Source organism: Pipistrellus kuhlii, unplaced genomic scaffold (assembly GCF_014108245.1).
Source record: "Pipistrellus kuhlii isolate mPipKuh1 unplaced genomic scaffold, mPipKuh1.p scaffold_m20_p_16, whole genome shotgun sequence".
NCBI lineage: Eukaryota > Metazoa > Chordata > Mammalia > Chiroptera > Vespertilionidae > Pipistrellus > Pipistrellus kuhlii.
The window spans coordinates 27,620,679-27,645,718 of NW_023425471.1; the positions used below are offsets into that span (position 1 = coordinate 27,620,679).

At 36.9% G+C, this 25,040-nt stretch overlaps 1 protein-coding gene and 1 pseudogene across 1 annotated transcript in view; one reads left to right on the plus strand and one right to left on the minus strand.

Moving 5' to 3' along the window:
* Positions 1-2,555: 2,555 nt before the first annotated feature.
* On the minus strand, positions 2,556-3,404 carry LOC118719762 (annotated as a pseudogene).
* Positions 3,405-5,643: 2,239 nt separating this feature from the next.
* ZC3H12B (zinc finger CCCH-type containing 12B) overlaps positions 5,644-25,040 on the plus strand; it is a 166,294-nt gene continuing 146,897 nt past the window's right edge. Inside the window, exon 1 of the mRNA XM_036439905.2 lies at positions 5,644-6,113. The gene's annotated coding sequence lies outside the window, so the exon portion shown is untranslated. The remainder of the gene's footprint in view (positions 6,114-25,040) is intronic.

The following is a 25,040-nucleotide window of genomic DNA, read 5'->3' on the forward strand; positions in this document are numbered from 1 at the left end:
AACTCATGTTAAATAGTCATAATCTAGTCATTTCACCCATTTCTATGAGAAGATGAAATTATTGTGTGATGATAAGGGTCCTTCTTTGGTGAGGTTTTTTTTTTTTTTTTTTTTTTTTTTTAATCTTCCTTAACAAGGAAGAAAAACACATTGGCATGGGAAGATGAGTTCAGTTATGAACAAAAATAATTTGAATTGCTTGGAGGGCATTCAGGTGAGGATGTCTAGTGGGCAGTTTGACTTACTGATCTAGATATCATGAAGCAGGTATAAACTAGCAATATAGATTTGAAAATCATCCAGGCATAGGTAATAGAGTGTGGGGTGTTGAACAAAAGAAATAGGCCATGAGTGGAACCATAGAATAGCAGAAACATTTAAGAGGTAGGGAAAAAAAAAGAGAGAGAGAGAAATCCATAAAAGTTTCGTAAATAAAAAAGCTAAAGCAGAAGGACTAGAAAAAAGTAGAATGGGTCTGGAATTCAAGTAAGTAGAGATTCTCAAGTATACTAAGGTAATCAATGCTAACATATGTTGCAGTAAGGTCTATTAAGAAAGAGGCTTAAAAGTGCCTATTGCATAGAGAAATTCGTCAGTAATTGGCGTTCCTAACAAAAGAGGTTTCAGTGGAGAGGTGCAGGTGAAACTCCTATTACAGTGGTTGAAAGGTAAATGGGAAGTGAAGGAATAGAAGCAGTAAATGTTGATAACAATTTTTGAGACCTCTGGTTTTATGGTAACGCAAGAGGGTAACAGGAGTCACTGAAGAAAACTAGAGATGGCTCCATGATAAAAGAAAAGTGTTTTAGTTTTGTTTTAAGGATGGAAGAGTTTTGAGTATGCTTATAGGCTGAGGGGAATGAGTCAATAGAGAGGGAGAAGTGTAAGGTATTGAAGACAGAAAGAAAAAGTGATAGAGCAAGATCTCTGAAGGTCTGTGTAAAACAATTATCAGGAACTCAGATGAAGAATTTAGTTTTGCATAATCCCTTTGTGAGGCTGAAGGAATTAAAGTATAATATGGGAGCAGATGCAGATTGTAGGTGGGAAAAATGCATCATTTCTTCATTTTTTTACAGGAAGGTAATTGATGAGGTAATCAGTTGAGTAGTGAGTGTGAAGGGTGGATAGTGAAGCCATTAGAATGGAGAATAGATAAGGCTTGGAATAATGGTTGACAAGAATTTGAGAGGAACTGACCAAGAAAATGTGAAAGGATTGCCAAGTGATGCCAATTGGTGAGATGAGAAACTAAATCTGTGGTGACATCAATTTGGATTAAAGGTCAGAGTGATTCATCTTCAGAAGAGCCAGAATGGAAACAGAAAACGAAGTGGGGAAGAACTATAGCATATGGGTACATAGGTTCCAAGTATTTGGAATTCCAGGAATGTCTCCAATTTTGGAAAAAGTTTACACTATAGGTCAAGATGAAATCATCCAAGAAGCTTTCTCAGAAACTTTATCCAAAGTTATCTATAATCCTGTTTCCTCCTCCTCAAATACATCTGTCAATTTATGGTATTTTATTTATTTTGTCTTCTTGCATCCATCAGATTATAAGCTCTTTGGGGCTGAGGTATTGTGTAATATTTTTCTCTGATCACAAAACAAATAGTAGTATATTGTCTTATTTTAGACATTAGATATAAATAGACTTTTTCCAAACTCTTTGGGATGACATTAATGGCTTTTCACAATCTTTCTCCAATCTACTTTTCTGTACTCAACTCCAATATCCTTTTAGGCTGTACAGCCCCTAAATACAAATGTAGTATGTATAAGTCAAACGTTTCTACTTTCACTTAATATACCATGGACTTTCACACTTTCTGGACCTTTGAACATACTTTTTCCTTTATGTGGAATATTCCTATCCCTTTCTGGAAAACTCTTACTCATCTGTTAATACCCAGAGTAATGCCAAACTCTTCTATTACTTTCTTACTTATTTAAGAAAGATTTCCTCATTATCTACAATGTTCACAAAGTTCGTTTTTTTTGGTTAAGATTTCAATAAACTGTAGAGGTAAATAAAAATGGATAAAAAAGAGAATATTTCTCTTTCTTTTACTTCTTAGAGTGTCTTCTTGGGGAATAAAGTAGGCTCAAATACTTTCTTTAAATTTTGGACTGTAGATAAATTTTTGCAGGCACTAGAAGTACTTAGTGTTCAGTTTTATAGTGTCAACATGTTTCCAAGGTCATGAACCATATTTCCCTTTGAAAAGTAAATATGTATCTACAGAATTAATGTGAGAGATCTCATTTCCAGGTGTAATCATTTGCCTCTTAAGGATATTCAAGGTGTCTTTGGGGGAGAAAAGAAGAGTTTTGTTCTTCTTCTTTTTATTTTTTCTAGGCAAAGAATTTTATAAACTTTTGTTTCAAGCTTTATTCCCAGGCTTGTTCAGCTTAATTGGCTGCAAAGAATGATTTGTTTATAAGCAAAAGCAGAAGAGAGCTGCAGTGTCCAAGGGGCTTGTGCTTAAAAAATTTGAGATCTAGATTTTATCAGATTCATAAATAAAATTTAAAAAAGCAACCATAATATAAAATAGCAGCTCCTAGTAACTTCTTCAAGTTAACCTTTTTTAGAAGTTAACTAAATTCAGTTTGCTTCATTCTTGGAAGCTTCACCAAAATTCTCCACAAGATCTGGAACTTCATTATCATCATCTTCTCCAGGAGCAAATGGTGCTTTGGGCAAAGCTTCACCGGTCTCCTTAAACTAGTCAGACTTTCTGCACCAAGCTGGATAGCATTTCTGTCAGCTGATTGTCTCAGCATGGTCTGTAATGGTGAAAATGTTCTCTGCCAGAGATGCCTGAACTTTAGGGTTGTTAAAGTGGGTCACTGCCGAAACTGTTTAACTCAGTGGAAGAGCATCGGTCTGCGGACTGAAAGGTCCCAGGTTCGATTCCGGTCAGGTCAAGGGCATGTACATTGGTTGCTGCACATCCCCAGTAGGGGGTGTGCAGGAGGCAGCTGGTCGATGATTCTCTCTCATCAATGTTTCTAGCTTTCTATCTCTCTCCCCTCCTCTCTGTAAAAAAATCAATAAAATATATTAAAGTGGGTCACTATTTCCTGGGTTGTGAACTGATTTACCTCTCCAATACCAGGGTTACTGTTTACCCCTAGCTTCTTCAAGGAGAACTGAAGTTTTTATCATCTGCTGTAGCTATTCTGTGAACCACTTTCTCCTTTCTAGGAGCAGTTCCTTTCCCACCAATGCACACTTGTGTCTGCAGTTTGGCGAGTTTCTCCTGGTTCAGGATAATTTCTTTCATCTTGTTGGAGTGGAAATGGGGCAGTGAGCGGGACTAGGGTTGGCACTCAGGGGGTCTTGGGCAGACCAGCTGAGAATAAGCTCACACACAGGGGAATGCAAGATGGCAGCTAGAGGAATTTTTTTATCCCCCTGGGGGAAGTCAATTAACTAAACAAATAGCTACCTCAATTCCCAATTGAACTTTGAATTCGCTTTACTGTAAAAGTTGCATAGAATTTTATCCTGACGTTATAGTCTCTTGCGGGCTACCTATTTGCACGTACTGTGTTGTGCTTATTCCATAATAAATGTTTTATTTTACTCCATATTAATGTGGATAGGTCTCTCTTTGCTGATGGAAATTTATACTTCACCAACATAAAGGTTTGATAGGTCGATGTGTGTGAAGGAGCTCAGATTTTATATTGAAACCCCAGGAAAAATATTGAAGGAGTTTAAGTGCAAAAGTGACACAGTTTAAGTGCAAAAGTGACACAGTTCTGCATCTAGAAATGAATATGGAAGAATTAAGGTGACTAGTAAAACTTAAATATTTATTTATTTGTTTCATTGTAGACATAACAGATATCAGTTATAGAATGTGATGAGTTCAATAAATATAAACTGTTTTATATAACTTAATACAGATTTTAGAAGACCTGAGTAAATTATGTTAGAGGTCTGTCCCTGTGAGGCCTTGGTGGTCCTTGAAAAAAGGTTGAACATTAAGGAAGTGTCTTCCTTTGAACCTGAAAGGCATGTCTGTATCATATGGAAGAAAAGATATAATCTGTGTTAGAACTCTTTACAAACTCACTGCCATATTCAATTGTAATATATATTCCCTATGTGATGATCCTCCCTGTTTACAGTTTGTTGATTAATTCCATTTGGCACTTCTGTTTCATTAGTCATAGAGTAATTCATTCATTTCATATTTTCAATTGTCCTTTTTTTTCAATATTTTCTGGCTGTATAGTTTTCATGAAATTTCATTTTAGTCTTATATTCCATTTGAGTTTTCCACTAATGTCTCATTAGCAATTGATCTTGGGCCTCTCAGACTTTTTCCACATGGTACAACTATGTTTCCACTTCCTAAAATGTTTAAACCTTTTATTAAGTAAAATCTAACAGGGCACATGATGTTTGTAATATATGTTTACCTATATTAAATTCAAATTTGCTGCCATTTTATGCATTGTATTAAGTTCAAAATTTCTGTTATTTTTCTCATTACATATTATAGGAACCCTAAGCCCAATTTCAAAAAAGATAAAGTAAATAATCCTTCAGAAAACCTCACAATTTCTGTGAACAGTCACTACCTTCATGTCATTTTTCAGTGTCAATATTTTAAAATTAATGTGTAATTTGGGAAGGATCACTGGATATGTTACATAGATTTCTTCTCCAGATGAACCTTGGGGAAATATATCTAAGTCATTTATAGATATAGATGTATTTAAAAAACTACAAGGACTGGTCTGTGGCTGGGTGCTCAAGTGGGAGTGGAAAAGAGCTAAGGCTAGATAGAGGCAAAATCTTAGAGTACTTCTAATGCTTACCTAGGGAGTTTATACTTTATCCATTTTTATAAGCAATGAAGTCTACTGAAAACACCTTTAACTTTCACCAAGTGCTTACATTGTGCCAGAGTAAGTTATGTATGTTAAGTGCACTCTTTAAGCTAACCCACATAATTGTTTTATAGGTTCTATAATTATTCCTATTTTACAGATGAAACAGATTAATAGAGGTTAAGCATCCTAGTTCAAGGAAACAGCTACTCAGCAGTGGGGCAGAATTTAAAACTTGGCTATAACTCAAAAGCCCATTCTCTAAACCGGAAGGGAGAGCGGGAGATTTATAGTTCTCAAAGATCAGTCTGGTAGAAGTATGAGAACAGTTTGCAGGGACACAAGTCTAAAGGCAGGGAGACCATTGAGGATGCTGTTGTAGTAGCCAAGAACTGTTAGGCCTTATTAAGTGAACTATCCTTTGACTCGGGTGTTATGCAGATGAGTGACATGGTCAGAGAGGTTATTTGGAAAATTCCTCTGGAAGTCCTCGTGAAAGATGGATTGGAGTGGAGTAGGAAAGACTAAACAATATGTTGAGATTGCTGGGACTGTCATTCTACCACTGAGGTGCCTGTCGAGGGGGCAGGAGAAGGTCCTAAGTCCTATGGCCTCTTCTGATAGAAAAGCATCCTATACCTCTCCCTACCTAACCCCTACTTTGACGAAGTTCCATCCAGGCTCCAAAAAGGGGGCTTTTGCGCATTTTCATAGGTGGAGGACTGAGCTCCTACCACCAATTGTAGGTGGAGCGCATGCGCGTGGTTGCTAGGCAACGACAGTCAGGGCGCCGCGGCTCTAAAGGCGCTGGGCTGTGTGTAGGCAGCAGCGCCAGAGGAGGAGGAGCACGAGGATGCAGCTGTGACCGTGGACCCAGAGGGAGCGCCACCGCTGCTCTGTGACCGCGGGGTCTGAGGGACTGGCATCAGGCCTGGGGGTCCCGTCGCTGAGCGGAGCGGCGGCGGCGGTCCCGCCCGAGCTTGGGCCTAGCACTCTGGGAGGGTCCGGGCCACTGGGCGAGGGCCTCCCGTCTTTGGCTTCCCTCACCCTACCAAGTCGATGGTGGTGAAGTTGGCGGCGCTAGGGAGCGCAAGGCACCAGACTCCTCTTGGTGGGCTTCTCTGGCCCGCGCTCACCGACATCTGCGCCGCCGCCTCCTCTCGTCCGCTAAGACCACCCCTGGCGGCGGGCGGGGGAGGTGCTCCCCCTGCTGGGGCTGAGTCCAAGAGGGCCACGACGGGGACCATAGAAGAGTTGGGGTGAGTAGTGGCACAGTACTCGCTTGGTGCTGGAGTACGTTTCTGACCTTCGGGGCCCTGGGAGGCGACCATAGCGCCGCTTTTTCCTGCATCTATTCGCGGCTCCCTATTACCTTTGAGGTGGTCTTCCTTTTTAAAACCACTGGTCTCTGGTCTCAACCCCGGGGTCCAGGAATGCGGGTCGGTGTTTAAGGCCTGGCTCTGTTTCTTAGATGCCGTAGATGCTGTTAATTCTGTGTACAATCCTGTAGTCTGGCCCCTGATTTGGGGAAATACTTTCCCAGTGCCCAGCTCACCCCCTTTCCCTTGCTCTTGGTCTTTGGAGGCTCAGTCTGACCACAGGCTTCTCAAAAGTGGATTCTCAGGTTGCTGTTGCTCCATGCCTCGCGTGGCCTCTTAGTTTCAGGTTTCTTGCTATTTGTGTACCAAGAGCTTCTGAAAGTCCTGTGCCTGGGTTCTGAATCCTGACAGAAGAATTAGATCGTACTTAAATAATGATGATGATGATAAAACAAACCAGCAAACATTTCACTTGTCTTCCAAATTGGCATCAAACTTGAAGTAGACAAAGAGTAGCTAATTGGTAACAGGGGAAACAGATTTTATCAACTAACTACTCTTCATCCAGAATGACACATCTTTTAAAATAAATATAATGAAATGTGAAATGTTCCTAATAAAAGTGAGGATATGTTATGATCTATCTGTTCTTTCTGGGGGTAGCTGGCAGTTGAGAATAGTTACTTCGAAAAAACTTTTGACATGAGGGACCTGAAGTGATATTTTGGATAGTATAATTAGATGAAGATCTAAAGTTGTAAGGCGCTTTTTAAAAATTAGCAATATTATCTTTGAGGAGTGAAATTGTTTTAATAAAGCAAATGGTTGAAAACTTACAGTTAACAGTTGACCCCTTTTTAAAAGTGGACTGAATTTAGATTAATTAGTAATTTTGATTGTAAGGTACTTCTATGAACATACAATGAAGGATAGGTTCCTTATTTTATTTGATTCCCCTTTGTGCTGGTTTATAAGCCATTTTAGTTTTCTTTTATTGAAAAGGAAAGAAGTGGAAAAGAAGTGCAATAATGGAAAAGCTAAATTTAGTTTTGGGTAAATGCTTTTAAACTAAAGATCTTTAAAAAGGATATAGACTAGATGTCATTTGTGATTAGATAATTTTACCTAGTGAATAATAAAGACCAACAATTCCCTGATTCCTTTGGGTAAAATGTTTTATTTTGACAATTTTCATGATGTTTGAGGTTCTCTTTGATATGGTTTTAAAGCGCAATATATAAGCACAAAAAATAAGAAAATGCATTATAATTACTCTCCTGGATAAACCTAAAGGGGAGGGGAATGTTAGTGACAATGAACTCTTTTGTAGTGGACATAGATTTTTAATGATAATTTACATATTGAACTACTAAATATAATTCTGGTATCACTGCATAATAATCTTGGACCTCAGCAGGTATTGTTTTGTGAACTGGCAAACTGACATGATCCTAGTTGCTAGATTTCCAAGGTTATAAGATTTTTTGTTTTGTTTTGGAAAAGCTTCTGATGAATTCAATTCTGAATTATCCTGCATAATAAAAGGATAATATGCAAATTGTCCCCTCTACTGGAAGTTCAACCAGGAGACAGGGCCAACTATCCAACCTCCTGTGTCCCCTCTCCCTTGGCAGCCCCATCAGGGCAGGCCAGCCGGAACCCACCTGTGCATGAATTCGTGCACTGGGCCTCTAATATGAAATAGTGATGTACCATTTGGTTACTTGCTGTTCATTTCCACATACTTTTAGAACCAAGAAGTAATTTGGATCCAATTTAGAATTCTGTTGTAATGACTATGGCTATGAAGGTGTATGTTCTTAAGAGCATTTATTTAGCATGTAATAACCACATTATAAGATAATATTAATAGTTATTTTTGCAAGTGCAATCAAGGCACTTGACCAGTAAACTCTGGGATGAGTTAGTCTTTTTAAAAAAAAAATTGATTTCAACATGTTTTTATTTTTTATCTTCTCCAAGTGCCCATTACTATATTTGGTACTATGGAGAATAGAACAGAGACAAGTCCCCGGAGTTCAATTGCTTACCCATTAGAGAAAGAAAATGCATATATAAGACATCATGGTCAACAATTGAAACATAGAGTAGTACAGAATTAGAACTAAAATAATTAAGAGTAAAAGATCTTTGAAGGCTGGTGGTTGTCTGGAAAGTCCTTCTAGAGAAAGTCAGACTTGATTAAGTTTTTGATAGAAGTATAGACTTTGTTGGAAGAGGAGAGTTCAGCATGACATGAACTAAGGCACTTGATTTTCTAATCTTTGTGAATATTATTCTCCTGGATAAACCTAAAGGGGAGGGAAATGTCAGTGACAATGAACTCTTTGGTAGTGGACATAGAATTTTTTTAAATGACAATTTACGTATTAAATTACTAAATTTAATATAAATAACTTCAAATATACATATTATAGAAGTCAGATTTAAAAATAATCATTCTATTTCCTGAGGCAAGCAGTTATAAAGTATTAAGTTCATATATTTTTATAACCTGTTTATTTTTTCACTGTTTCCTAAGACAGTTATAATCTGTTTTGTACAGTTATAATCTAAATCTAAATGATTTTATTATTACAACTTTAGATTATTAATATGCTTCAAAGAATATCTCTTGATAAAGTAAATAAGGGATATTCTTTGAGCAATGTGCATTTTGGTCCATTCATTTTAGTACTACTAATTAGTCATACTATTTTTATTATTTTTTGAAAACAAAGGGAGTATATCAGAGTCCTGCACATTGATGTCTGTCAAAATTTTAGTAATGTCATTAATAATGCATGAGTTAATAATTGGCAACTAACATTCATGTTTAATCTGCAATTACAAACCTCTGCAAAACTTATTTTACTGCTATTCCAATAACTTTTTGTTGTGTTGAGAATTAGTTACATGAATAATAGTTTTCTGCATTTTAGTCAAAAATTGTAAGTTGCATTATAATTATTACTTCAAAAGAGGGTTGTACCCCCAATAGAAATTCACATATTACAATTAGAAATATAAAGGAATCTTGATTTAATTCACAAATTTACTTTAAGAAACAATATGTCCAGACTTGATATTTTGGAGGGTTCTATATACCATCTTATACCTTTCATTGGTATCTTTTGTTGCCAGTAATACTCTTCTCTGATTATAGTTATTACTAATAAACTTTAATTCACAGTAGCTAATAGTTTCAACAAATATAATTGTTATTTTGATCATCCTCTACTTAGGACATAAGCTATGAGTTATATAAAAAGTTACTGTCCACACAGATACAGTCAATGAATATTTTATCATTGCTGGACATTAAGCAACTAATAGAAAGCAAAATATATTCAGATAACATTGAGTTTAGTCTTCTTTACTAAGCAAGTATTGCACATTTTTGTTCTTATTTAGCTGCTTATGCTGGTATCAAAAGAAGATCTTTGGAAAGAGCATTGGTGAATTCAAATAATGGGCAAACTGCTGAGAAAATTAAAAGTAACTCATGTCAATTTCTGAGTATTATGATGGTTTAAGGCAGATACACAACTTAGGTAATTTGATAAATTTACGTGGTGGCAGCATGTGAAATAGGGTAAGGGATTGTCAGTTTCTGTTACAATGTAACAGATAACTCTAAATGTTTTTACCATATTACTGAGTCTAGAGGTAGAGCAGCTTTACACTGAATACCAATGATGTGTCTATAAGTTATAATTTTCTTTAAATATGTAGTTTTAAATATATTATCATATTCTTAAAATCATCTTTATTATGTCAATGAATTGAAAACTTTCCCAGCTGAGAACATCTCTAAATTTTATTATGGAAGCTTATGGGGGAAGTGGCTTTGATCAAACAATTCTTTTTCGAGTGTATTTTCCTAGAACATAACCTTTTACATTAAGTGAAAAATACCCACAACCTATTCAATGTAGGAATAAAAGTGAAGAGGAGAATTCCTTAAAGTTTAATACCTACAAACAAAATAAAACAAAACAAAACGTCATATATACATTGTAAACTAATATTCATAAGAACAGTTCCAAACACAATTATCATTCTCTTAATGGCATCTTATATTATGAATTGTTAACTTTCTTTGGACTGTTGGCACGCAAAAGTTTCCCTGTGATCTGATTTATTCATATTTTCCTAACTAGAGGACCAGTGCACAAAATTCGTGCAAGGGTAGGGTCCCTAGGCCTGGCCGGTGATCAGAGCTAATTGGGGCCTTCCAGCTGCTGGCCTTGGCCTTCCTTCCCCAGCTGCTAGTTGCTGGCCAAGCCCTTTCTTCATTCTGTGCCACCCCTTGGTGGTCAGTGCAGATCATAGTGAGCAATCGAACTCCCAGTCTCCCAGTCGAACTCCTGAGTTCGATTTTGCATATTAGCCATATATAGCCATATATATATATATATATGACAGATGTACCTCAGGGATTTGCTAGTGAGATTTTGTTCTTGAAATAGAAAATTGTAGCCATTTTTAAAATATAATAAGTATTAACTGAAAAGTTAGAATTGAATTTTGACATGATTAATGATGAGGAAAATTCACATTTCCTGACAATCTTCCTAAAACCATTGTACATTAAGTATTAATATCTATAACCTTTCACAGCCTTGGATTCATAGTCCTTCTTTATAATATTCACTTTCTGTATCTCATTTCCACGTCTAAGCACTGTGAATATTGGTTTGTTCTTACTGTCACTTCTGAACTACTTTTTGTGGCCTGTAAATGAGTTTTATAAAATAGGTTTATATTTTTTAAAAGTTATTCAGGAAAGATTTTCCATCATAGTCTAAAAGGCTGGATCCATATCAAATAAAGTGAATTTGAACTGTGTGATTTGAATGGAAGCAGCAGTAAGAAGATTAACCCAAGTTCTGTGTCTAATTCAGGCAATTTTTAAAACACTGGATTTTTACTTCAAAAATTATTATTTTCTTTATTGTAGGAAATATAACATCAGAAGTTTCATTCAGAGCAATTCAGAGTTCTTAATTACTTTTTAGCATTTAAACTTTATTTATATCTAGTTTTTTTCATTTTAGAATAAAAAGGGATTATTTTCTCTATTTTTCCATTCTACCTTATTGCTGTACTTCATTTTATACATCTTTCTTTTTTTCCATTTTTTATTAAGGTATTGTGTGTACATATCTTACCATTGCCCCACCCCCAACACACTCCATACATGCTCTCACCCCCCAGTCTATTGGTTATGCTTATATGCATGCATACAAGTCTTTCAGTTGATCTCTTATCTCTCCCACCTCTCCATAACCTTCCCACTGTAATTTGTCAGGCTGTTTGATGCTTTACTGTCTCTGTATCTATCTTTTTGTTCATCAGTTTATAATGTTTTTTTATTATCCATAAATGAGATCATGTGCTATTTTTCTTTCATTGACTGGCTTATTTCACTTAGCATGATGTTCTCCAATTCCATCCACGTTGCTGCAAATGGTAAGAATTCCTTCTTTTTTGTGGCAGCATAGTATTTGATTGTGTAGATGTACCATAGTTTTCTGATCCAGTCATCTGCTGATGGGCACCTAGGCTGTTTCCAAATCTTAACTATTGTAAATTGTGCTGCTATGAATATAAGGGTGAATATATATTTTCTGATTGGTGTTTCTAGTTTCTTAGGATATATTCTCAGGAGTAGGATTACTGGGTCAAATGGGAGCTCCATTTTCAGTTTTTTGAGGAAACTCCATACTGTTCTCCACAGTGGCTGCACCAGTCTGCATTCCCACCAGCAATGCATGAGGGTTCCTTTTTCTCCATATTGTCGCCAGCACTTGTCATTTGTTGATTTGTTGATGATGGCCATTCTGAGAGGTGTGAGATGGTACTGCATTGTTGTTTTGATTTGCATCTCTTGGATAATTAGGGACTTTGAGCATGTTTTCATGTGCCTCTTGGCCTTTCTTCTGTCTTCTTTCGAAAAGTTTTGTTTAGGTCCATTGCCCATTTTATTTTATTGGATCATTTATCTTCCCTTCATTAAATTGTATAAGCTGCCTGTAGATGTTGGAGATTAAACCTTTATCAGTGATAACATTTTCAGATATGTTCTCCCATACAGTGGGCTTTCTTGTTGTTTTGTTGATGGTTTCTTTTGCTGTGCATAAACTTTTTATTTTTATGTAGTCCCATTCTTTTATTTTCTCTTTAGCTTCCATTACCCTAGGGGCAGTATCAGTGATGAAGTTCTTTTGGCATATGTCTGATGAGATTTTGCTGCCTATGGATTCCTGTAGTATTTTTATGGTCTTATGTTTAGTTTAAGTCCTGTATCCATTTTGAGTTCATTTTTGTGTATGGTGTAAGTTGGTCATCTAGTTTCATTTTTTTAGTATCTGTCCAATTTTCCCAATACGATTTAATGAAGAGACTGTCTTGACTCAATTGTATGTTCATGCCTCCTTTGTCAAATATTAATTGAGCATAGAGCTTTGGTTCAATATCTGGTTTCTCTATTCTATTCCATTGATCTATATGTCTGTTCTTGTGCCGGTACCATGCTGTTTGAGAAAAGTGGCTTTGTAATACAGATTGAACTCTGGTATTGAGATTTCTACTTTTTTCTTCTTTCTTAGGATTGCTGTGGCTATTTGAGGTCTTTTTTTTTTAATTTCAGATGAATTTTTGGAGAATTCTTTCTAGATCTGTGAAATATGCTATTGGTATTTTAATGGGGAGTGCATTGAATCTATAGATTGCTTTGGGTAGTATGGACATTTTAATGATGTTGATTCTACCAATCCATGAACATGGCATGTTCTTCCATCTGTTTAAGTCTTCCTCTATCTCTTTTTTCGGTGTCCTCTAGTTTTCTGCATATATTGTAGGACTTTTACCTTCTTCATTAAGTTTATTCCTAGGTATCTTAATATTTTTGGTGTGATGGTAAATGGGATTGCTTTTTTAGTCTCTCTTTCTGTAAGTTAACTATTGTTGTATAGAAAGGCCATAGATTTCTTGGCATTAATTTTGTATCCTGCTACATTGCCGAATTCATTTATTAAGTCTATTAATTTTTTGATGGGTTCTTTCGTTATTTTTTAAATGTATTATTAGAATAAAATTTATCCTGGCTAATATGGCTCAGTGATTGAGCATCGACCCTTGAACCAGGAGGTCGCAGTTTGATTTCAGGACAGGGCACATATCTGGGTTGTGGGCCCAATCTAGTAGGGGGTGTGCAGGAGGCAATCAATTGATGATTTTCTCTCATCATTGATGTTTCTATATCTTTCTCCCTTCCTAAAAATAAAAAAAGAAAACAATAAAAAGAAAACATAAAAAATTTATGTGGGATTTCTTTAATTAGTTAGAATTTTCTTCATCTTCCACCCCTTTACCATTATGAATGAGATGAATAGAGAATTAGTGTTTGTGTAACACTTTTCTCACAACTAAATATCCAATGAAGACTAGGAATTAGTGAAATCTATTTAATTCTTAGTAGTCTGCTCTAACAGAGCAGGGCAGGCGCTAGAAAAAAGTTTTTAATCATTTGATTTTGGAAGGGAGTTTTTGTATTTACATTTGAAAATGAATGTTTCTAATCTGGGTAGTATCAGAGACTCAGTTAACTAAAAGGTATTGAATAAAATATCTTGGTTAATGAATTTTTTAATTAACTAAGGTTTAACCCAAGTATGTAATGAAACTGGGGCAAGGATGCTTTTCATAGATGTCTAGAGCATTAATTTGTGCATAATTTTGTTTATTGACCATTAACCCATTTGTGTCTTTCTTGATTAGAGGTTTTTGGTTGCAAATAATAAAGGTCTACTTCAAACTAAATGAAAACAGAAAATAATTTATATTAAGGGTATAAGAAGTTTTCATGGATTCCAAGGGGACATTAGTGCAGGCACATGAGAAAGTATAACTAAGAATGAAAAGCTGTCAATGGTTAAAGGAGCTTTCCTACCTCTTTTCCCCAACTCCAATCCCTGGGGCCAAAAATCTCCGGGTTATCTCAGTTTCTTTCATCTCGCCTGCTTTAATCATCTTACTCCCTCAGCTCATAGCCAAACATGGCCTGTCCTAGAGCCCCCAAGTTTACAAATTCTACATTCTGGCATTTAGCAGACTTATTAACATTTCTGAATCTCAATTCCCAATTCTGATTACTCAGTTTGGATCAGATATCAATCCAGTATCTAATAATCTATGACTGGAAAGGCAAGATCATGTGGTACAAATATAGCTACTTGGCCCCAATTCTAAGTGTGAGAACATACAGTTCCTACCGGAAGGGAGGTGTGGGATGAACAAAATTTCAAATGGTATCTCCCATGGAGTATAATAAAAATATATCTTATTTGCTTATCTTCATTCATAGAACAAGAATGAAAATTGGATTTCATATTATGAGGTTTCCTTTTATTAAGGAGAAGAAATATGAGGCTTAGAAATGATTTTAAAAATTACCAACTATCACATAAAGAGCTATAACTGAAGCCCTAACTTTGTGGTTTCTGTTTTTTCCTAATCGCTAGCAACTAAGTAACCAGAGTATCTAATAAAATGTTAACACACTTTGAAAGAGACCTATACAATATAAGTTAATTTTTGATGAATATTTTGAGTAAACAAAACAAATATAAAGGAAAAGCAAAATCACTTTCCCATATCATTACAATGGACATCAGCAGTCCATGTTTTCAAAATTAACTTTAAAAAAGAAATAAAAGGAAATCCTAATATATCGTGACAGGAGATTTGACTTTGGATGGTAGTACACAGTACAATTTACAGATCTTGTAACATAGAAGCTCACACCTGAAACCTATATGATAGTAACCAATGTCACCCCAATAAACAAATAAAAATAAATAAAAAGGAAAGGTATATAGAAAAAGAAGATGATTTTGAAGAGCCAACAAATAATTGGACTATGTGATTTAATGCTGCTAGGCTTAAAGAAGCAATCATATAAATATGATATTTTAGCTATTGTGAAGCCTCATTTAGAAACCAAATCTGTTATTCCCCTCTTGATCTATGATTTCATTTAACATTTATTTATTGAGTGCTATGTACCCAGCCCTGCTTTAGGCACTGGTTATACAATGGTGAACAAAACACAGTTCCTGCAATCATGGAGTTTGCATTCCAGAGGATGATGCAGGCAGTGAACAATCTATCCTATATAATAAAGAGCTAATATGCTAATTAGACTGAACAGCAAAATGCCTGTCCAGACAACTGTCTGGACAACCTTCCAAATGAAGCCAGGACTGTGAGAGCCAAGGCAGCTGGGGCTGTGAGGGCCGAGCCCCTTGCAAGGATTTCTTGCATTGGGCCTCTAGTATACATATAAAAACCAAGCAACTGGAACGGCTGACTGATCAGTATGACGTGCACTGTGGCTGTCCAACTGGCCTGATGGGGGTGGGGCCAGCTGGACCTCCACCCATGCACAAATTTGTGCACTGGGCCTCTAGTATATATTGGCAATTAGTGATAAGGGATGTGAGGCTGATAAGCTGAGATAATAAAGAATAGCAAGTAGTACTATTTAATTTTTTAAAATATATTTTTTTTATTTCGGAGAGAAAGGGAGAGGGAGAGCGAGATAGAAACATCAATGATGAGAGAGAATCATTGATTGGCTTGCCTCCTGAACTCCCCCTATTGGGGATCGAGCCCACAACCTGGGCATGTGCTCTTAACTGGAATTGAACCTGGGACCATTCAGTCCACAGTTTGATGGTCTATCTACTGAACTAACCTAGCTAGGGCCAAGTAGTGCTATTTTAGATTACAGTAGTCAGGGAAGGTGTCTCTGATGAGGTAACATTGAGCAGAGACCTGAATGAAGCAAGACAGCAGGACATATGAATATCTAGAGAAAGAACATTTCAGGCTGAGAGAAGAGAATGTGCAAAGGCCTTGAGGTGGTGACCTGTTTGGCGTATTCAAAAACAGCAAGAAGGTCAATGTAACTATAAAACATAGAGAGTGAGGTAGCAAGTGTCAGAGGTGTATTCAGAGGCCAAATCATGTAGGCTGTTTAAGACAAAACATGGGTTTTGGGCTTTACTCTGTGCGTTGAAAAAGCATTGGGAAGGTGGGAGAATAGGAATTTGATTTGACTTATATGTAAAGAGAGTATTCTGGCTGTTGTGTGGAAGAAGATAGAAAGAGAAGAAGCAGGGAAACCAGTTTGAAGAATGTTATAGTAATCTAGGTGAGAGAAAGTGGTTATATTAGGGTCATAGTAGTTGGGGAAGTGAGAAGTAGATAGATAGATCTGAAGTATATTCATATACATAAATACATATATATAATTTTAAAAATAATTTTAGATTCATAGTAAGTTGTAATAAATATACAGAGAGATTATGTGTATCCTTTATCTGGCCTTCGCCAATATTATGGTGCATTACTATAAACAGTATCAAAATTTGGAAAATTTGCATTGATCTTATTCATATTTTCCCCCTTATATAAGCACTTGTGTGTGTATCTTCATGTAATAACCACATCAAGATACTTAAGTGTATCAATAACACTCTCTCATTCTATTTATTATACCACACTCACCTTCTTTATCTCCTTCCCTAGCTCCTGAGCCTTAATCTGTTCTCTATCTTTATAATTAATGTCATTTCATGAATGTTGTATGTTCCTTTTATCCCTAGCCATTTTCTTTGCTCTGAAGTCTACTTTATGTGAAAGTGTATTTTAAAAATCCATGTTTTCAATATTATATATATTTTCCATCCATTTGCATTTAATCTACACATGTTTTTATGTTTGAAGTGAATTTCTTGTACACAGCATATTTCAGACCATTTAAAAAATTTAAGCAATAGTGACAAGATTTATTAGAATGAAAAGAGATAGTATGTCTTTGGAGAGGTAGGGAGTGGGTAGGCTATAGTAGTGGCTGTGTGGACTCAGAAAACAAAGTGGCAGAGGCAAAAACGAGAGTCCTCTGCTGCTGCTCTCGGCTCCTCTGGTTGCAAGTCTCCTGGGAAAACTTACATGCCAAGAGAAGGGCAAGGGTATGCTCCAAGGAGGGCATGCTTAGACCCTGATTTTTTAATCTATTCTGCCAGACTTTGTCTTTTAATTAGTACATTTAGGCTATTCATATATTAACAATTATTGACATGTTAGGGCTATGTCTCCCATATTTTTAAATTTTATTTTATTGTTTAAAGTATTACAAATATCCTACCTAATAAAAGAGTAATATGCAAATTAACCACCACTCTGCTAAACCCACCAGCCAATCAGAGCGAGTATGCAAATTAACCCCAACCAAGATGGCTGCAGCCACAGAGAGCAATTGAGAGGCTTAAGTTTCCCCAGCAATAGAGGAAGCCAAGCTTTCCACACACCTTGGCCAGCCTAGGTCACCACTCAAGGATACAAAGTTTCAATTATAGAAGATAAATCCCAAGAAAAATGATGACAGCCACAAAGCTGGAGAGAACAAGCTAGGGTTGCCTCCAGCAATGGAGGAAGCCAAGCTTTCTACCTGTCCTGGCCGGCCTAAGCCTCCACTCAAGGATACATAGTTTCAACTATAGAAGGTAAACAAATTCAAACAGAAATGGCGGCAGCCATGGAGCAAGCAGGAGGCTTGGCTCCGCTCCAGGCTACAAACTTTCAATTGTAGAAGGTAAATAAATTCCAGATAACAGGGCCTTTGCTTGGGTCATGGGGGACATGGCTGGCCTGCAAACTACCACAGGTCCCTCACTCAGGCCACTCCATACCCCAAGGGAACCCCCACCCTATTCAGGACATCCTTCAGGGCAAACCAGCCAGCCTCCACCTGTGCACCAGGCCTCTATCCTATCTAATAAAAGGGTAATATGCAGATTGACCATCACTCCAACACATACGATGGCTGCACCCATGTGGTCAAAGATCCTGCCCCTATGTGGACACAAGATGGCCAGCAGGGGAGGGTAGTTGGGAGGCCTGCAAGGGAGGGTAGTTGAGAGGGACCAGGTCTGCAAGGGAGGGCAGTTGGAAGCAATCTACCTTGCAGGGGAGGGCAATTAGGGGTGACCAGGCTGGCAGAGGAGGGAAGTTGGAGGCAAACAGTCTGGCAGGGGAGCAGTCACACATCAATCAGGTTGGCATGGGAGGGGTTAGGGGGTGATCAGGTTGGCAGGCAGAAGCAGTTAAGGGCAACCAGGAAGGCAGGCAGGCGAGGAGTTAGGAGCCATCAGTCCTAGATTGTAAGAGGGATATCCTACTGCCCGTTTAATGGGCAGTTGGACATCCCTCAAGGGGTCTCAGATTGGAGAGGGTGCAGGCTGGGCTGAGGGACACCCCACCACTCAATGCACGAATTTTATGCACCGGGCCTCTAGTTAGTACATATATCTCTTTTTCCTCATTGACTTTCCCCCAGCCTCTTCTACGCCCTGGTGCATACCCTCATCCCACCCACTCCCAGTGTCTAGTACCCATTAGTTGTGCTTATGTGCATGTATACAAGTCCTTCAGTTGATCTCTTTTCCCCCTCTCCAAAACTCCCTAAATTTCCAGCTGTAATTTGACAGTCTGTTTGATGCTTTACTGCCTCTTTATCTTTCTATTCATTGGGTTATAATGTTCTTTATTTTCTATAAATGAGTGAGATCATGTGGTACTTTTCATTGCCTGGCTTATTTCACTTAGCATAATGCTCTCCAGATCCATGCATGCTGCTGCAAATGGTAAGAATTCCTTCATATATATATAACAGTGCAGTATTCCATTCTGTAGATGTACCATAGTTTTCTAATCCACTCATCTATTGATGGGCATTTAGGCTGTTTCCAAATCTTAGCTATGGTGAATTCTGCTGCTATGAACATAGGGGTACATATATCATTTCTGATTGGTGTACGGTATCTAGTTTCTTAGGATATATTCCTAGAAGTGGGATTATTGGGTCAAATGGGAGTTCCATTTTCAGTTTTTTGAGGAAACTCCATACTGTTCTCCACAGTGGCTGCACCCATCTGCAATCCCACCAGCCATGCACTAGGGTTCCTTTTTCTCTGCATCCTCACCAGCACTTGTCATTTGTTGATTTGTTGATGATAGCCATTCTGACATGTGTGAGATGGTACCACATTGTCGTTTTGATTTGTATCTCTTGGATAATTAGTGACTTTGAGCATGTTTTCAAATATCTCTTGGCCTTCTTTCTTCTTTCAAAAAGTGTCTATTTAGGTCTGTTGCCCATATTTTTATTGGATCATTTATCTTCCTTTTGTTAAGTTGTATGAGTTCCTTGTAAATGTTGCAGATTAAAACTTTGTTGGTAAAAACATTTGCAAATATGTGCTCCCATGCAGTGGGCTTTCTTGTTGTTTTGTTGATGGTTACTTTTGCTGTGCAAAAGCTTTTTATTTTTATGTAGTCCCATTTGTTTATTTTCTCATTAGTTTCCATTGCCCTAGGAGTGGTATCAGAAAAGAAATTGCTGTGGCATATATCTGAGATTTTGCTGCCTGTAGATTCATCTAATATATTTATGGTTTACTGTTTTATGTTTAAGTCCTTTATCCATTTTGAGTTTATTTTTGTTTATGGTATAAGTTGGTTGTTTAATTTCATTTTTTGCATATAGCTGTCCAATTTTTCCCAACACCATTTATTAAAGAGACTGTCTTCACTTCATTGTATGTTCATGGCTTTTTTGTCAAATATTAATTGAGCATAGTGGCTTGGGCTGATGTCTGGGTTCTCTAATCTATTCCATTGTTCTATATGTCTGTTCTTGTTCCAGTACCGGGCTCTTTTGGGAACAGAAATCTGGTATTGAGATCCCACCTCCTTTGTTCTTCATTCTCAGAATTTCTGTAGCTATTTGGGGTCTTTTTTTTATTCCAGATGAATTCTTGGAGTGTTCTTTCTAGGTCTGTGAAATATGCTATTGGTATTTTAATGGGGGTGCATTAAATCTATAGATTGCTTTGGGTAGTATGGACATTTTAATGATCAACATGGTATGTTATTTCATCTGTTTATGTCTTCCTGTATCTCTTTTTTCAGTGTTCTGTAGTTTTCCACATATAGGTCTTTTACCTCTTTAGTTAAGTTTATCCCTAGGTATTTATTTATTTATTTATTTACTTACTTACTTATTTTGATGGTAAATGGAATTACTTTTTTAATCTGTCTTTCTGAAAGTTCAATATTGGTGTACAGAAATGCCATAGATTTTTTGGTGTCAACTTTGTATTCTGCTCCATTGCTGAATTCTATTATCTCCCCCACCTGTCCTAACCTTCCCACTGTAATTTGACAGTCTGATACTTTACGGTCTCTATATCTATCTTTTTATTTATCGGTATATAATGTTCTTTATTACCAATAAATGAATGAGATCATGTGGTATTTTTTTTTCCCATTGATTGGCTTATTTCACTTAGCATGATGTTCTCCAATTTCATCCACGTTGCTGCAAATGGTAAGAATTCCTTCTTTTTGTGGCAGCATAGTATTTGATTGTGTAGATGTACCATAGTTTTCTGATCCAGTCATCTGCTGACGGGCACCTAGGCTGTTTCCAAATCCTAGCTATTGTAAATTGTGCTGTTATGAACATAGGGATGCATATATCCTTTATGATTGGTGTTTTTAATTTCTTAGGATATATTGAGTATTTCCAGGAGTGGGATTACTGGGTCAAATGGGAGTTCCATTTTCAGTTTTTTGAGGAAACTCCATACTGTTTTCCACAGTGGCTGCACCGGTCTGCATTCACACCAGCAGTGCATGAGGGTTCCTTTTTCTCTGCATCCTCACCAGCACTTGTCATTTGTTGATTTGTTGATGATAGCCATTTTGACAGGTGTGAGATGGTACCGCATTGTGTTTTGATCTGTATCTCTTGGATAATTAGTGACTTTGAGCATGTATTCATGTGTCTCTTGGCCTTTCTTCTGTCTTCTTTTGAAAGGTTTTGTTTAGGTTTATTGCCCATTTTTTTATTGGATCATTTATCTTCCTTTTATTAAATTGTATAAGCTGCCTGTAGATGTTGGAGATTAAACCTTTATCAGTGATAACATTTGCAAATATGTTCTCCCATACAGTGGGCTTTCTTGTTGTTTTGTTGATGGTTTCTTTTGCTGTGCATAAGCTTTTTATTTTGATGTAGTCCCATTTTTTTCTCTTTAGCTTCCATTACCTTTGGGGCAGATCAGTGATGAAGTTCTTTCGGCATATGTCTGAGATTTTGCTGCTGTGGATTACTCTAGTATTTTTACGTTTTTCTGTCTTATGTTTAATTCCTGTATCCATTTTGAGTTTATTTTTGTGTATATTGGAGGTCTATTTTCACCTTTTTGCCTGTATCTGTCCAATTTTCCTAACACGATTTAATGAAGAGATTATCTTGACTCCATTGTATGTTCATGCCTCCTTTGTCAAATATTAATTGAGCATATTGGTTTGGGTTGATATCTGGATTATCTATTGTATTCGCTGTATCTGTATGTATGTTCTTATGCCAATACCAGGCTGTTTTGAGAACAGTGGCTTTGTAATACAACTTGAAATCTGGTATTGGGATCCTTCCTACTTAATTCTTTTTCTTTTTTAAAAAAATATATATTTTATTGATTTTTTTACAGAGTGGAAGGGAGAGAGATAGAGAGTTAGAAATATCAATGAGAGAGTCATCGATCAGCTGCCTCTTGCTCACCCCCTACTGGGGATATGCCTGCAACCAAGGTACATGCCCTTCACCAGAATCGAACCTGGGACCCTTCAGACCACAGGCTGATGCTCTATCCACTGAGCCAAACCGGTTTCGGCCTACTTTATTCTTCTTTTTCAGGATTTCTGTGGCTATTCTGAGTCTTTTTTTATTCCAGATGAATTTTTGGACAGTTCTTTCTAGGCCTGAGAAATATGCCATTGTTATGTTAATGTGGAGTGCATTGAATCTATTGATTGCTTTGGGTAGTATGGACATTTAAATGATGTTGACTCTACCAACCCATGACCACAGTATGATCTTCCATCTGTTTATGTCTTCCTCTATCTCTTTTTTCAGTGTTCTGTAGTTTTCTGCATATAGGTCTTTTACCTTCTTGGTTAAATTTATTTTTTGGTATCTTAATTTTTTTGGTGTGATGGTAAATAGGATTGCTTTTTAGTCTCTCTTTCTGTAAGTTCACTATTGGTATATAGTTTACAATGAGCTTCCTATTTCTTTTCTTTTTTTACAGCAGACTCTTTAGCATGTCTTGCATTGCTGGTTAGGTGGTAATAAACTCCCTTAATCCTTTTTTGTCTGTGAAGCTCCTGATTTCATCTTCAGTTTTGATTGATAGCCTTGCTGGGTACAGTATACTTGGATTCAGACTCTTCCTTTGCCTGACTTTGTTTATTTCATTCCATTCCCTTCTATCCTTTTGAGTTTCTGTTGAAAAATCAGTTCATAATCTGATGGGGATTCCATTTTACGTAACTTTCTGTCTCTCTCTGACTGCTTTTAAGATTCTTACTTTGTTCTTGGTGTTTACCAATTTAATTATATTGTGCCTTGGTATTGGTCTTTTTGGGTTAATTTTGTTTGGGACTCTGTGAGCTTCTTGGATTTGTGTGGGTTTTTGCTTCCCTATATTAGGGAAGTTTTCTGTCATTATTTCTTCAAACAGGTTTTCTATTCCTTGCTCAGTTTCCTTTCCTTCTGGAACCCCTGTTATGCAGATGATGCTTTGTTTCATGTTGTCCCAAAGTTCCCTTAGGCTATTCTCCTGCTTTTTAATTTTTTTCTAGGGGCTGCTCTACTTGGGTATTTTTTCCCATGTTGTCTTCTAGCTCAGTGATGCGGTCCTCTGCTTCTTCTAGTCTACTCTTGATGCATTCTATTGAGTTCTTTACAGTAGCAATGTCATTTTTCATTTCTTCTTGTTTTTTCTTCATTTCTTCTTGGGTCTTACTCATGTTGTCAAATTTGTCTTTCATTCTTTTCACCCACCTTATGATCATTTTTCTGAATTCTTTCTCTGATAGGTTGCTTGCGTCTATTTTGTTTACTTTCTTTTCTGGTGATTCCTGCTTTTGTTTCACATGCAGGCTGTTTCTTTGTCTCTCCATGGTCTCTCTTTTCTGGATGTCTGATTATGTAGTTCTGTCTCTCCTGCATTGATTTAAAGGCACAAAATACAACACAACCATTTACAACACACAAGGCACTGAACAGAAACATATTCATAATATTAATAACATCCAATAAAGATGACCGCCAGAGAAAGGGAAATTAGGGGATAGGAGAGCAAGAAGAAGATTTAAAAAAAAAATAAGTGTAAAATGAAATTGGGAAAAGAAAAAAAAGTGAGAGAGACAAGAAAGAGACTAAGGGAAAAAAGAGGAACAAGCTATATATATATAGTGAAAACTCAATAGAACAATTACTAATCCAAGCAAATGACAGCAACAAGTACCTGGGGATTAATACAAACCACCACACCAACTAATACCAAGTGAGGCAAGGGAAAATAGAAGCCAAAAAACAAAAAGAAAGCAAACAAACAAAAAAAGTACCAAAAGAAGCAAAACAATCTTACCAAAAAAAGCAAAAAATTCGATATAATCAACATTCAAGCAAATAACAACAAAAGGGCAGAGAGAAAAACAATTTTTTGGATAGTTAAGACAGTGAAGAGTGAGGTGTGTATGGACTTGGAGCAGGGGATTGGAAATTAGATATGTATGTAGGGTGAAATTTTAACAGCAGGTAAACAGAAAGAATAGGCAAAATATAAAGCAGGAAAGGGGTAAGATAAAGAGGACACCAAAAGGGGAAAGATTAAGAAGAGAGTGAGGGCATAAAGGTAGAGTTGATATAGAGTAAAATGATGATAAAGGAAAGATAAAAATAAAATGTAGAACACTAATCCCAAAGTAAAATAAAGAGAAAATGACACTTAAAAAAATGTAAAATAGTAATAGTAATAATACTGACTGAAAATAAAAATGTAATTATAAAGTTAAAATCAAGTGAGGAAAAAAGAAAAAAATAGTTTCTTAAGTAATTAAGTGAAATATGCAAAAGAGGAAAATAAGAAATAAAAAATAATAAAAATAATAAGATGTGCAGTAGTGCAGGTCATTCACTTCCTTTATTTTTCTGTTTGGCATACCTGTTTCCCAATCCAGACCATATTACAGTTTCCTGTGTTCCACTGCTCCTCAGTGTTGTAAGCCAGTCCTGATTTTTAAGCAGGCAGTGTTTTAATTTTTCCTCATCCTTTATTTTTTATTACAGAAGAGTCAATTTGTGATTCAGCCCCTGGGTGGCAGTGTTTCTGGATTGAAAGCTTGTATTTAAATCCTTCTTTTTCTGTGTTACTTAAAAGCAGTTTGTGGAAGTGGGCTGCCTCAGAGCTGGCTCTCCGATGGTCACTCCCCACCCCAATCCCCAAGTTCCAGAAAAACAAATTTCCCCTGCAGTCTCCCAGGATGTTCCCAACTGGGTGATCCTATGTATTGGGATTAGTAATCTGAAGCAAGGATTTGAAGAGGAAAAAGCCCAAATGTGCAAACAATGGGTCTGCATGCAAGTCTAAGCAGCAGGCACACCTTTGAAATTCTTAGGCTGTCCCTCCGTTTCAGATCAAAATAGGTTGCTTTTAGACATCCCTTCTGTTAGCAGCTCTGGGGACCTCCTTCCATATTTCCAGATCACAACAGCCCCAACAGCAATGGATTTTTCTAGGCACAGACTTCCCTGGTCCTCCAGCTCTTGCAAAGAGCGCATTTCTCTCTCCCGCCAGGACCAGAGACCTCACCTTATCCCAGGCAAAATCTAACCTTTCTATGATGAAGTGAAGAGCTAATCTGAATCCGCATGTTTGTGCC